The following is a 15,000-nucleotide window of genomic DNA, read 5'->3' as shown; positions in this document are numbered from 1 at the left end:
TAGCCTGCAATGCCAGGATCGATCTGCCGCCGCCCTTTGCCGGGGAGGAAAAACAAAGTTTTCCGTGCTGGGCCAGACAGTATGAAGTAGCTGTGAGGGCGCTGGCCGGCGGCCATGGAGGTTACCATGATGATGAATTGGCCCGGATTCTACCAACACGGCTGACCAAGGCTGCTTTCCTCCTGTGGGATAGCCTGCCACCGGCGGTGCAGACCGACTATGCTGCGGTAAAAGAGAAATTGCAAGAGGCCTTTGGACAAAGACAGTTGCTGGATCGTTTCAGAGCGAACCTCTCTGCCCGTGTACGTGCTCCAGGTGAGAGTCTGGAAGTGTATGCTGCAGACATAAGCAAGCTAGTGCAGGAAGCCTTCCCGGGCTACGGCATTATAGCTCAGAGAGAGGAGAAATTTCGCAGATTTCTGGCAGGACTAGATCCAGTTCTAAGAGCTAAATGTCATGAGCAGGGGGCTTGTGATTTGGAGGAAGCGCTGGTTGTCGCTGGCCGATGTGAGATGGCCAGAAAGACCCTAAAGATGGACCATGCCTACACGCAGGTGAACCAGCCCCATGCTGGGAGCAGTGCAGGGGCAATGGTGCAGTCCATATCTGATGGAGGTGGCTTGCATAGAGCGATGGACAGAATTACGGAAGACATGAGAGAGATGAGGATGGAGATGAGGAAGATGTCAGAGGAAAATAATCGACTGAGATCCAGTGAATGGAGATCTTCTCACCCAGTGCGGGGAGGTCAGTGTCAGTGTAGGTGTGGAGAGCAGGGCTGCCAGTCACGTCGCTCCCAGGGTGAACAGCGAGGACGTTCCCCTGACCATGCATGGCGGGACCGTGGTGCAGAAAGGGGTCCCGGTGAAAAGCAGGATTACCAGGTGCCTTATGATAATCGAGCTGGCTCTCCAACTTGGAGGGGCCCTAGAGCTACAAGGGGCCCCTTATTCGAGGAGACACAGAGAAAGAGAGGAGTGCGTTTTCTATCTCCAAGGAGAGGGGACTCAACCAGCCAGTCGGGAAACGGGATGTAGCTGGTGTGATGGCCCAAACACCAGCTACCACAACTATGGCCTCAGGCAGTAATACATTAATATATGACACGACAGAGCGCCAGAGTACCTCATATGTGAGGGGAAGCATTGAAGGGACTGAAATCAATATATTGGTGGATTCAGGGGCAACAGAGTCATTTATCAGCGCTGACTTTCGAATGTCAGTTCCGTCACTGCGCAAGCGCCCCCTAAATCCTGATTTTATTGCTGCACGTGCTGTGAATGGACAGATGCTTGACACATTGGGAACCATAACTGTCACCCTACATCTGGGTAACGAATCCTGGCTGCATGTGTTCTACGTACTGAGGGGCTCTACACAAGCAGCGCTGTTGGGTCTGGACTTTCTTGTCCCTAACCATGCTCTCTTGGATTTTTCCCGGGGAAAACTGCAGTTATGGGACACTGAGATCCCACTTTTGAGCAGCAAAGACTTAATTCCTGAGTGTTGTAATGTCTCTATTGCAACTGCTATGACACTGCCACCCTTCAGCGAGATGCTGGTGCCAGTAAGTGTGTCTCCAGCCAGAGCTAGTGACCAGATGTTTGACTTTGTGGGCTACTTAGCACCTAACCTCCAACGTAAAAGTGACTGTGTCGTTGCTCACACAGTGACGTCGGTGAAGAATGGTGTGACTACCGCACGTATGTTGAATCCTACTGACCAAGAGGTTATACTGAGAGAGGGCATGCATCTTGGGGAGTTTTTCTCTGTGGATGAGTCTGAGCTTGTATCACTCCCACCAACCTCGGGGAAGACAAGCTCTACCAATTCATCCACGGAAGTCCCTTTTGTGTCTCTGGAGGGGTCACCAGCTAGTCGGCAACAGAAAGCCCAGTTGGTGGCATTACTGACGGAACATCAGGAGATATTCAACACCTCCAAAGGAGTGGCTGGTAAATGCACGCTCATTAAACATCACATTAAAACGGCCAATCAGCATCCCCTGCGGCAGCGCGCGTACCGAACATCACCAGAAAAGAGAGGAGAAATAGATAGGCAGGTACAGGCCCTGTTGGCCGACGGGGTGATTGAGGAGAGCTACAGCCCCTGGGCTTCACCTGTCGTCCTCGTAAAAAAAAAGAATGGTGAGTGGAGATTCTGTATTGACTATCGCCGCTTGAATAGTGTGACAGTGAAGGACTCTCATCCCCTTCCCAGGGTGGATGATACCTTGGATGCGTTGTCGGGCTCCCTGTGGTTTAGCACATTGGATTTCTCAAATGGCTATTGGCAGGTTGAGGTCGCTGAGGAAGACTGAGAGAAAACGGCTTTCACAACTGGCAAAGGCCTCTACCAGTGGCGGTCGATGCCTATGGGCCTCACCAACTCACCTGCAACGTTCCAGCGAATGATGGAGCTGGTGCTGAGGGGGCTGCCATGGCAGGTGTGTATGGTGTATCTTGATGATGTTCTGATATACAGTCCCACATTCGAGAGTCATCTATCCAGTCTGTGTGAAGTTTTCTCCAGAATCCAAGTGGCCGGTCTCAAACTAAACCCAAAAAAATGTCATCTAGCTCAAGATCATGTGGTGTTTTTGGGGCATGTTGTTTCTCACCACGGCCTACAGCCAGACCCACGAAACACCGACAAGGTCAGAACGTGGCCTACACCACGGAATCCTACTGAAGTGAGAGCGTTTGTGGGTTTATGCTCTTATTATAGGCGTTTTGTGAAGGACTTTGCTCAGCGTGCAGGCCCTCTGCATCATCTGACGTGTAAGGGCACACTGTTCCAATGGACTACTGAATGTAATCTGGCCTTTGAATATCTTAAGAGGGTGCTCTCAGAGGCTCCGATTGTCACAATGCCTGACTTCAGCATCCCCTTTAAAGTGTACACTGATGCTTCCATGGAAGCAGTGGGGGCTGTGTTGGCTCAGGACAAGGAAGGGCAAGAGAGAGTGGTGGTGTATGCTAGTCAGTCACTCACTCCCACAGAAAGACGCTGGTCCACATTTGATCGAGAACTGTGGGCTGTTGTGTGGGCTGTGCGCCAATTCAGACATTACCTCGGAGCGGCTGCCTTTACAATAATAACTGATCATAAGCCTCTGTTGGGCCTCCGCAGCATGTCTATTGACAAGGACCCTTCGGGAAAAAGAGCACGCTGGGTGTTGGAGCTGGACCCTTTCAACTGGGTCATGCAACACAAAGATGGAAAACGGCATACTAATGCAGATGCTATGTCACGACGGCCGCGGGAGCCTGGTGTTTGTACGGTAAAGGAGACTTCACGAGAACTCCATACACAAGTGAACGCAGTAGACTCAGACCGGGAGTCAATTATTCCCCAGACAAACATTCAGTTGAGGCCGCCATTCACGGAGAATCTCCAGTCTTCTGATCTCATCACAGGGGGCCGGACAGTGGAGCCGACCAGTGAGATGGAGGACCGGTCGTTCATACATGCACTTTCGCATGATGGAACTGGACTGAAGAAGCTGCAACAGGCCGACCCTGATATTGGTGCGGTGCTGGATTGGAGGGGTTCTCGACCCCCTCGTGGGCGGATGAAAGGCAGCTCCCGGTGGCTGCGGAAGTTCTGGACTGAATATCCTCATCTTTCGGTGGTGAATGGCCTACTTTGTCGGAGAGTGACTTCTTCCTTCACAGAAGGTGTGAAGTATCAGGTGGTTGTGCCCTCATCACTTGTCCCTGATGTGCTGCAGCATCTACATGGAGGCCCTGTGTCGGCACATTTCTCAGCAGAAAGGGTGTGGGAACGAGCAAGGCAGAGTTGTTACTGGCCCTCTATGTTTAAGGACATTCGACAGTGGTGTGAGCAGTGCCTCCCATGTCAGACCCGCAGAGCCCCTGTGCCTAAGCACCGGGCACCAATGGGTGGGTCCCAAGTGATTCGACCATTCCAGAGAGTGGCAATGGATATTCTTGAATTACCAGTGACTTCTAAGAGCAACAGATATGTGTTAGTGGTCGAGGACTACTTTTCCAAGTTTGTAAACCTGTATGCTCTTCCGAATCAAACGGCCCAGTGAGTGGTGCAGTGTCTGTTTGAGGATTATGTGCTGGTACATGGCGTTCCAGAGGTGGTTCACAGTGACCAGGGCCGGCAGTTTGAAGCTGGGATTGTTCAAAGACTGTGCCAACTTTTGGGGATTAAGAAAACACGCACCACGCCTTATAACCCTAAATCAGATGGCATGGTCGAAAGATTTAATCGAACTCTCATTGATCAACTGGCCAAATCATTGCTTGCTTGTGGAGGTGAATGGGACGATCATCTGAAGCAGGTGGCTTTTGCCTATAACACATCTGTTCATGCTTCCACAAGCTACACTCCTTACTTTTTGACGCATGGTCGGGAAGCTCGTGTTCCCGTGGATGTATTGCTGCCATCAGAAATAGTGCGCTCAGAATTGCCTCTCTCTCATGCAGATTTTGTGACCTCCCTAGCTGAAAGGTTGGAGACTGCTTTTTGTGGTGCCAGGCAGTGTGGCGCTGACGCCCATGATAAACAAAAACTGTACTATGATGGAGCAGCACGTCATCAACCGTATCGAGAGGGGGATCTTGTCTGGCTGCATAATCCCACAGAAGACCGCATGAAACTTGCTCCCCACTGGAAGGGACCCTACAGGGTCCTGGCTGTGTTACGCTCCCAGGGCGAACCGGGACTCATCTATCGTATTGGCAGTTCTCTGGACCTCCACGGACCGGAGCAGGTTGTTCATTATGATAGACTAAAGCCGTATACTGTGTTGATGCCGACGGGTTCTTCAAATAGCCTCCCAGCTTCTCCTCATTGTACTCCTTCACGTCAGGACGAGGGGGCACCAGAGGGGGAATATGGGATTGAGGAGCCAGCGATCGCTGGCGACACAGGGACTGTCTTAGTTACCGGCACCAGGGAGCCGCGCCTGACTGTCACTCGTTCTGAGAGGGTGGTGAGACCACCAGTGTATTTAAGGGATTTTGTTACTTATCGTTAAATGATTTGTGTGATGTTAAGTTGTTATATATGTTGTTACCAAGTTTTGGGGAAACCTGTTGCATACAATGCCTTTTGATGTGTTTAGAAACGGGGACGTTTCAAGCGGGAGGAGGGGAGATATGTAAGCTATTGTATTGTTTCCGGGGCTTTTATTTTGGAAGGAGGGAAGCGGAAGTAAAGGGACGGAGAAATGTTGGGGATATATATGAAGGGATCAAGAACGTTATTAAAGGAGTTGCCGGCTTGGCTTAACAAACGAGCATCGTTTCTGTATTTTCTTATAAATACACAGTTTAGGCGGCCCGACATCACGCTCGGTTACAATACCAATAGCTTTATGTTTAATATCTTCAATGGGACTTAAAAACATACCGTAACCATGAATAAGTAAGAAAATAAAAGTCACACCCAATCTACATACTCCATATAGGATATTGCACTTAGAACACAGTATATACAATGCAGCAAATTGGTAAACCCAACAATGGTAGACCCGACCTGTTTTGGCTCTGACTATAATATTGAAATAATTAAACAGAAGCTTCGGTATTGTCATGGGTAAGAATAGACATTGATGGATGTGTAAATATGAATGCATGTCAATTGAGCCTCAATATCGGTAGCTGCTCTGTTCTCATAAGTGACATTTGACTACAACCCAGCGGCCCCACACAAGAGGATGGTCTGTAGGGATTTTGATTCCAAATTGTGTTTTTATCTATGACCTGACATTGATATTGTAAATTAAACAAAAATACTTTCACTACTTGAATCTTTGGATGCATCAGGGTTTTACCAGCCAGCAACCTCAGGGATTATGTTCATATTTGTGCCACTTTTTTTGCCAATGCAAGAAGCATTCTGTCCTTTAATGTGGTAAGTAAGGTTGTGGAGCACATCTAACTTTGGAACCCTATTCCTAACAGGCTAACTCTATTCGTTCCATCTTTTCCTTTCTATTATTGACTACCTGTTCATTCTAATCTCAATCAGCCTTGCCTCTTGGACTCTTTCTGGCCCTGGCCCTAATCCCTCGACCCCCACTGTGCTCAGTTTTTACCTCCAAATAATGTCATTTGGACTGCTTACTTTCTCACGTAGTGCGTGTAGCACTTTTACTATCTTGCCAGATATAAGCAAATTGGTAAGTAGAAAGGATGGTCAAAATTTGGATAAAACCAAAAAAAAAGTTGAAATAAACCAGAATTTCGCTTTAAGATTTTATACAGTATGTCTAACAAAAAACAACAATTTCACAGATGAATAAATAAAATATACTTTATGTCCAGGTTTTCAAAAAAACCTGAAAACAGTCTACACATATTCAGGCAATATGACTGGGCCACCAACAAAATATATATTCAATGAATATCCCTGGAAACTAAAAATCCCCAAAATCCATTTGATTCATAATGGGAACACCTATCAAATTTGAAAAAATACAGCTCCATCTTTCCAAGCTGTTCAGATTCCGTTGAAGAAATGAAAAAATGGACAGAAGCTCATCCAGTTTAAATATGTGCGGTTCTTTTTATAGATGATGTGCATTCTTTCATCGACAATGTATTTGCACATTTGTCTCATGTCCATTTGTTTTAGAAAATGTAGTGTGGTTATGACTGCGCACTGCCACGAGGGGGAGTCCGGATCTTGTGAACAGGACCCACAGCATTTTTGTTTGTACATATCTAGGTAACTCATTTTTGTTGTTTGTTCTCAATAACAATTAGTTTAATTAGTTTATTTAAACAATAAAGTTTAAAAAAGAAGCATACTGAGAGAGGGATTGCTCGCTTTCGTACTGAACTTATTTCCATGTTTCCTTTATGTTTTCATCATTAATGTTTCTGTTGTCCTTTCTGTTTATATTCATTATTAAACCTAAACTTTCTCTATTGTATTTCTGTCCATACGGTGAGGGGTCCTCCTTTGTTGCGCTCCCTGGGGTTTACTGTAATGTGACGGGTTGATATGTACGTACATATTTCTATGTACGTACATATCAACCAGCCATAAACTACTCATCCCCCTATAACACAGAGGGGAAGGAAACACTTCTTTGACAAGGGAACAGACTTCACAGCTGTGTATCAAACCCCGTTGTCGTGTTCTATTCTCTTCCTGATACAAAAAATCTATTCAAACAGAGAAGGACACCGGGGCGTCACAAAAAATAAACTAATCCGACCTCAAATATGTGATAGTTGTTGTGGCCTGGAGCATACATGTAACGTTAGTCCATAGAGCTCAAATGTGTCTGTATTGGCTTACCATGTCACATCAATGTGGAAGCCAATATCCCTGATCTTTTGGTGTATTTGTAAAAAAATTAAAAAATATTGGTTTGTCTGCTGATGAAGTATCTGTAATAAGCATATGTGATTACGTTTTTGTTTCTGGGCATCTCAACTTCCCTTGGTGATTTAAAAACATGCTTTAATTCTAAAGGGATATTCAACTCATTTCCAGCTACGTCTTTAATAGCTTGACACATCGCTGTGTAGCCTAGCCTGATGACCAACCCCTTTTTCCATGTGGTGTAGAGGAGCAGAAGAGACGTGAGAGCACAGTTGATCACAAGAATAACTATATATTATTGTCGTCGCTCTCTGGTGTTTGCAGATGATGTGGTCCTGTTTGCCTCCTCGGACCATGACCTTCAGCATTCGCTGGGGCGTTTTGCAGCCAAGTGTAAGGCGGCAGGGTTAGTGCCAATTAGCGCCTCCAAATCTGAGGCCATGGTTCTCTGCCGGAAACCGGTGGATTGCTTCCTCCAGGTGGGGACAAAATGCCTGCCCCAAGCAGATCGGTGCGGCTGCAGCAGTAAAACAGGCGCTGTACCGGTTCGTCTTGGTGAAGAGGGAGCTGAGTCGGAAGGCGAAGCTCTCCATTTACTGGTCGGTCTAGTTCCAACCCTCACCTATGGTCACAAACTCTGGGTCGTGACTGAAAGAACGACGTTGCGGATACAAGCGGCTGAAATGAGCTTCCTCCGTAGGGTGGCTGGGCTCAGCCTTAGAGATATGGAAAGGAGCTCGGACATCAGGAGGGAGCTTGGAGTTTAGCCGCTACTCCTCCGTATTGAAAGGAGTCAGTTGAGGTGGTTCGGGCATCTAATCCGGATGCCTCCTGGACGCCTCCATTAGAGGTTTTCCAGGCACGTCCAACTGGGAAGAGACCCCGGGGAAGACCGAGGACACGCTGGAGGGATTATATCTCCCGGCTGGCCTGGGAACGCCTCTGGGTCCCCCAGAATGAGCTGGAAAATGTTGCAGGTGAGAGGGAAGCCTGGGTTGGTGTGCTGCCACCACGACACGATCCCAGATAAGCGGCGGAAAATGGATGGATGGAATTATAGTCGCTGTTGCTATTCTCAGAGTCAACACAATCATACTTTCTACCTTAGATATAAAATATTTCTATCTCAAAATTTGTGTGATCATCACTATTTGCTAGTGATATTATGGCAACCACAACTGAATTAACGACTGCCCAAAGTGGGTCCCTCAGGTTCAACATATCAATTTTCGTTACTTTGTTTTGACTTATGGCTACTAAATCATACTAACATGAAGGCCTAATAGTGCGTTCACACCAAAAGTGTTGCGAATTTTCTCAATGCTTTTTAGCATGAGTTCACTCACTCAACCTTTTGTGGTTAATGTACGTCATTCACGACATTGGCTTTTTCTTAGCAGAACAGGGGCGCTGCTTATTTCCGTGGCTTATCTCCGTAAAAACAGTTACTATTCCCGCCATCCACCATTGAAATAACCACTAGTTCTGCTTTATTCCCCAAAATGTTGCAACATCAATCATAACTGCGTTCATAATATTATTTGTAGGCACACACAGCACCAACTCCACCAGGAAGAGCGTCTGATTAAAGCCGCTTCCAATGCTACTTCAGGCGGACCAGGAGCAGTTTGATTCAGCAACAGCAGGATGGCAGTGATGACGTGTTGAACATCTCAACGCTGATTGGCCCGTCATCATTGCCATCCTGCCATTATTGAATCAAACTGCTGCTGGTCTGCTGCTGAATTAGTGCCGATAGCGGCCGTCATTCAGATGATGTTGTGGGACTACACAACAAATATAAAGCAGAAATAGGGTTTATTTCCATGGTGGATGGTGGAAACGGTAACTGTTTTACGGCAGTAAGCGAGATGCAGTTCCTAGAGGAGTCGGTGAAATTCACTGAGTTGTGTACGTTTACAGATGGTGTTATAAACCCAAACACAAGGGTGTTTGATATTCTGACGTTTTGGGACTTCCACAACAAGTAGATTGTAGAAATAGTGGTTATTTCTTCCATAGTCTGTAGCGGAAAAGATCGCTCTTTTCACTGAGGGAAGAGACAAGCCATGCCCCTTTGCAAATAATTGCGCCGCTACAAAGGGGGCGTAAAATAATCAGCAATCCTTTAACAGTGTTAATTATTTGAAAATGCATTAACTGCATTTTTTTTGCATTAGGAGGGTCTCATCACTGCCACACGGGTTCTGCATTTTATGCAAATCTATAACAGACGGCGTAGTTCAGAACTGGGCGTCACACGGCTCTCCCAGTCCGGCCTGCATAACGGTCAATCAAAAATGAAAAATAAATAAATCACATGCAATACAACGACACTGCTTTCACTTTCAAGGCGATTTATGTGTGTGTGGGCGCGCGTTTCCGTAGCCTCACCGACAGGCAGCGTTGACGACTTGCCGACTTGAGCCTGACGTGAAAGCACGTATTGTTGTTTAGTTTCTGTTCTCAGTGAGCAGCAGCTGCTGCTGTAAGCGGCTCCGCCTCACAAGCGATCAGTCTCACAGGAGCCTCGCGCTGCAGTCTCAAAGTCCATATTGAAAATGAATCGCACAAAGCTCCTGAAAATTAATCGCACAAAGCTCCTAAAGCTCCTAACTCTTGCAAAGCACTTTAAGTCAGTTTAACTTCTGGATATTTTTTCAAAGAGGAGAACTTTGGAGGCATGCTCAGAAGATGTTCAGTTCAAGTCAATACAGACTGCACGTTTCTCACTTAGTAAGAAAAACTGAACAGAACTAGAAAACATCAAAAGCACGTATTGCTTTTGTATAAAGTTAATCAATTGCTGTTCTTGAACATACATCTTTAAAGGTAAGCAACAAAATGAACATGGACAAAAGAAGGAGCGGCTATCTAACAGGGACCCATATCGATCATATTGTTCCCTGATAAAATACAAATGTTTCTTCTGGTACCTGTTCAGAAAAAAACAAAAACAAAAACAAAACAGATTTTTATACTCGATATTAGGCGCACCGTGGTCCGGAACCAGACGCCATTGTATCTGGACCTATGACCGATCAATAATTAAAAATTATTAAAAGTTAGAAGTTGACGGAGCGCTAATATTTCAACCGGCACAACTTTTCCAGCATTTACTGCTCTCATTCAGTGGACAAGAAAACACACTGACCAATCACTTGCATGTAAATCACGTCACATGATGCTACTTGGCCAATCAAATATGCATATTCGTATAAGTTTGGGGCTTGAGTGAGAAACTGGAGAAACTGGAGGAGAGGCAGAACAGTCGTTAAATGTGATTAATCAGTTACATTTTTTTCAACTTTGTCCAGCCCGAGAAATAACATATTATAACGTTTCTGGAAGCTCCACCAGAAACACAGCAGAGAACATATCATTGAACACTTCATGGAACCAAGAAGGGAACACAGCAAGGAACACAACAGAGAACACGGCAGGGAACACTTCATGGAACCAAGAAGGGAACACAGCAAGGAACACAACAGAGAACACAGCAGGGAACACTTCATGGAACCAAGAAGGGAACACAGCAAGGAACACAACAGAGAACACAGCAGGGAACACTTCATGGAACCAAGAAGGGAACACAGCAAGGAACACAACAGAGAACACAGCAGGGAACACTTCATGGAACACAAAAGGGGAACACAACAGTAAACACTTCATGGAACACAGCAGAGAACACAACAGAGAACCCTTCATGGAACTGTAACGGGCTCGGCCTTGTCCTGGTCAAAGTTGAGGGGAGCTCCTTCTCCTTACGCCAGCCGTGTAAGAAGGCCCGTTTTAGAACCCGATTACAATTTATAGACAATGACGGATGTTAAAAACGTCTTTTGTCTGGCTTTCCTCGTGGCTTTACCTGCTCTACTAAGCCACGTAATCCACCAAACTGTTTCCTCTAATAGGAAGGGAAGACGAACCGTTTTCTACGCAGTGCAACTCAAACGATTACTTACATTTGTCTGGATTTGGAAACGGTGCGGGACTTCTGCTGGATTGCGTTCCCTTGTCAATGGCCCCGGACCGGTGTTTACCTCTGTATCGCGACAACCTGGAAGTTCTTTTTCTAACTTCGTTCGGTGTTGCACTATGGGAATCGCCTCAGCGTGACCAACTTAGGAAGCTCCAATGACACCACGTCTGTCCGTGACAGACAGGTCGAACTGTGCTGGGGCCCCGCCCCCTCATATTATCATAGTCGACCGCCCCTCTTAGAATCATTCTCGTTTTCTTCCCGTGAAGAACTATAGCTCCCTCAGCATATCTAGGCTAGCTTGGATTTTCTGCTACAGTTCATAGACGAGCCGTTTAGGACACGTCGCCGAACGCAGTTCCTGGTCATAGTCTGGATTTGCTAGGTAAGTACTTCGTAAGAAGTAACTTATATTCAGACACTACACAGTTTTAAGCAGTGTCCGCGTCAAGGCGAGCTGTTCCCAACAACCCAGTATTTGGTTACTGGTGTCGTCGGTGACTGTGTAACTTTATTATCTCTGGCTAACGCTTTACGGCGAGCCTACCGGTCTCAGTTAGCATTAGCTTGCTAGTCAAGCCGAGTACCTGGAGTTTTGCTAACGTGCGGGCTAAACCCCCGTTTACTAGAGCAATTTACCGTCAGGCTAACGCTAAGTGCGGCTAATTGTTCGTATTTTCCCTCCCTTCCCAGTTGTCATGTCGGCCGCTACCCCCACAACAAAGGGTCGGAACAGAGGGCAAAGTAGGTTGCTTCCGGCCCGTGCCCTGTGACTCTGTGACTCTGGTGTCCGCGTACAGGGGGAAATCCTGGAAGAGATGGGCAAGCAGCTGGATTCAGGGTCACCTAACCCAGCCCTATGGGATGAGATTTGTGTGGTTAATGATCTTATCCAACACTCATCTCGCGGTGCAGTGCAAGGCTGCGGCCGTGTAATGGGCCTTGCTGTGTCAGGCAGGCAGCTGGTCAGCAGACAAACCAGCAGCCTCGGGTGGAGAACCCTAAACCATGGGGTAAACACTCCTTTGCAGCCGCAGCAGCAAAGAACCGCCCGTCCCACCCCGGGGAAGGGAAGAAGTGTACGACCTAACCAGCCTTGCTTCTCCCTCTCCTCCACCTTCAAAGAAAAGAAGGGAGGTGGGGATGGGACTGAACCCCCAAGTTCATGTTTCAAAGTCCCTGGTTTCCAGTTCCCCAGAGGTTCGTTTGCAGTTTCTCCCCCCTCATGTTCAAGGGCAGGAGAATCGGGGGCAGCAGGTAATGCAGTATCAACAAGCACTTTTACCCAGTTCATTGAACAAAGAAATAAAGTTAGTATTGTCGCAACCAGGCCAAGAGCTTAGGGCGAAATACTCCCCCCAAAACAAAAACAAGACCATGTTATGGCCCCATAATTCCCACAAGGGGAGCTTGCGCTCCACCGAGGGAAGGCCGCTCCCTCCAGGTGTGGGAGGTGACGTCACCGAAGGGTGCGTTCAGCCCACTCGCTGCCGAGGCAGACCAGTGGCGCGCATACACAGTGCATCCATGGGTTCTGTTTACTATTTCTCAAGGGTACAGACAATTCGCTATGAAACCACCCAGATTCAACAGTATGTTAGTTTCAGTAGCCAGGGGCGATTTAGCTCAAGTCCTAGAGGACGAGATAGCATCGCTATTGAACAAACAGGCGATCAGGGCTGTCCCGGATGAGGAAGCTCAGCAGGGATTTTACTCTCGCTCTTTCCTCATTCCAAAAAAGGGGAGCGCATCCCTGCGCCCCATTTTAGACCTCCGTGTGTTAAACAGGCACCTACGCAAATACATGTTCAGGATGTTAACACACAAAGGGCTCTGTCGTTCGATTCGTCCGGGGGATTGGTTTACAACAATCGATCTCACGGACGCTTATTTTCATATCGCCATATATCCAGCACACCGGAAATTTTTCCGATTTGCCTTTCAAGGCAGAGCCTACGAGTACCAAGGGATCCCATTCGGGCTCTCATTGGCTCCGAGGGTGTTCAGCAAGTGTGTGGAGGCCGGTCTATCTCCGTTACGGAACAGCGGCATCAGGATATTCTCGTACATAGACGACTATCTGATGTGCTCCCGCTCACGGGAGCAGGCAGTCAAAGATACGGTGTTAAATCATCTCACGGATCTGGGGTTCGTTATAAACTGGACAAAGAGTCGGGTCGAACCAGCGGAATGTACAGATTACTTGGGTCTCAGCATAAACTCCCTTTCTTAGCGCGTCACGCTGTCGGAGGCGAGAATAGCGTCCCTCACGCAGTGTCTCTCCCTCTTCCGGCTGGGGAAAGCTGTGTCCTTCAGACTATGCCTACGCCTGCTAGGCTTAATGGCGTCAGTGATATCGGTGGTACATTTGGGGCTTCTACAGATGAGGGATTTTCAGCGCTGGGTCGCGGCTTTGCACCTGTGTTCACGCCGTCACCTCAACCACAGGGTGAAAGTGTCACCGTCGTGCGTAGCTGCGCTCCACCCGTGGGGGAACCCCACAGCTCTAGTGTCAGGTGTCTTGCTAGGGCGGTGTCATCCAGGGTTACCTTGACAACGGATGCCTCCCTATCAGGGTGGGGGGCAGCCATGTTGGGCAGAACGGTGAACGGCACCTGGGACCCGAGGCTGGCTCAGAGTCACATAAACATATTGGAACTATGGGCAGTGTTTTCTGCATTTTCTGACATTTCTCCAGGGACGCCACGTCCTGGTGAAAACAGACAACACCACTGTGGTGGCGTACATCAACCGCCAAGGCGGCACTTGCTCACTACAGTTGCACACACTGGCTTGAAGGTTAATCATATGGAGCAGCACCAGACTCCTGTCCTTTCGAGCGACACACGTTCCATGCGTGTTGAACAGGGGTGCCGATCTTCTATCCCGAGGAAACCCTCTTTACGGAGAGTGGACTCTTCACCCGCAGGTGGTGAAGCAAGTGTGGCGGAAATACGACCAAGCAGACGTAGATCTCTTCGCCTCGCGAGAAAACACTCACTGTCCACTGTTTTTCTCCCTGTCGGACAAAAATGCACCACTGGGGATGGATGCGCTGGCCCACACGTGGCCGAACGTACTGCTCTATGCATTGCCCCCTCTCAGCCTCATCTCCCCAACTCTAGTGAGAGAACAGTGAGAGAACAGTGCTTGTCGCTAATCCTGATAGCACCGAGGTGGCCGTCCAAGCATTGAGTGGCAGAAATAATACAGCTCCTGACGGAAGAGCCGTGGCCTCTCCCCATGCGCAGGGACCTTCTCTCCCAGGAAGGCAGAGAGCTCTACCACCTTCACCCAGACCAAATAGCGGTCTGGGCTTGACCTGTGAAAGGTGGAACCTGAACGCAGCAGGCCTGCTGAACGGGTCAATGACACCATTCAAAATGCAAGGACTGCCTCCACTCGCTCTCTTTACAGTGGTAAATGGCGAGTTTTTGAGGAATGGTGCCGGTTGAGGCACACAATTCCTTTCCAGTGTTCAGTAGTGGACCTACTGTGTTTTTTGCAAGATTTAGTAGACAAGGGTAAGGCCTTTTCTACTATTAAAGTTTATTTAGCGGGTATCTCAGCCTGTCATGTAGGCTTTGGAGAGAAGCCGGTAGGGCAGCATCTTTTAGTATGTCGTTTTATGAAAGGTGCTCGCCGTAAGCTCCCTGTTTCCAGGCCCCTGGTTCCTCTGTGGGATCTTTTGGTGGTGTTGGAGG

At 47.8% G+C, this 15,000-nt stretch overlaps 1 pseudogene; it reads left to right on the top strand.

Moving 5' to 3' along the window:
- The first annotated feature begins 4,225 nt into the window (after window positions 1-4,225).
- LOC137784624 (uncharacterized) lies at window positions 4,226-14,638 on the top strand (annotated as a pseudogene).
- The last annotated feature ends 362 nt before the right edge of the window (window positions 14,639-15,000 follow it).

The sequence above is a fragment of the Clinocottus analis genome, unplaced genomic scaffold (genome assembly GCF_023055335.1).
Source record: "Clinocottus analis isolate CAN_PGR_092001 unplaced genomic scaffold, fCliAna1.0.p SCAF_1, whole genome shotgun sequence".
Lineage (NCBI taxonomy): Eukaryota > Metazoa > Chordata > Actinopteri > Perciformes > Cottidae > Clinocottus > Clinocottus analis.
This window is presented reverse-complemented; position numbering and strand designations above follow the sequence as displayed.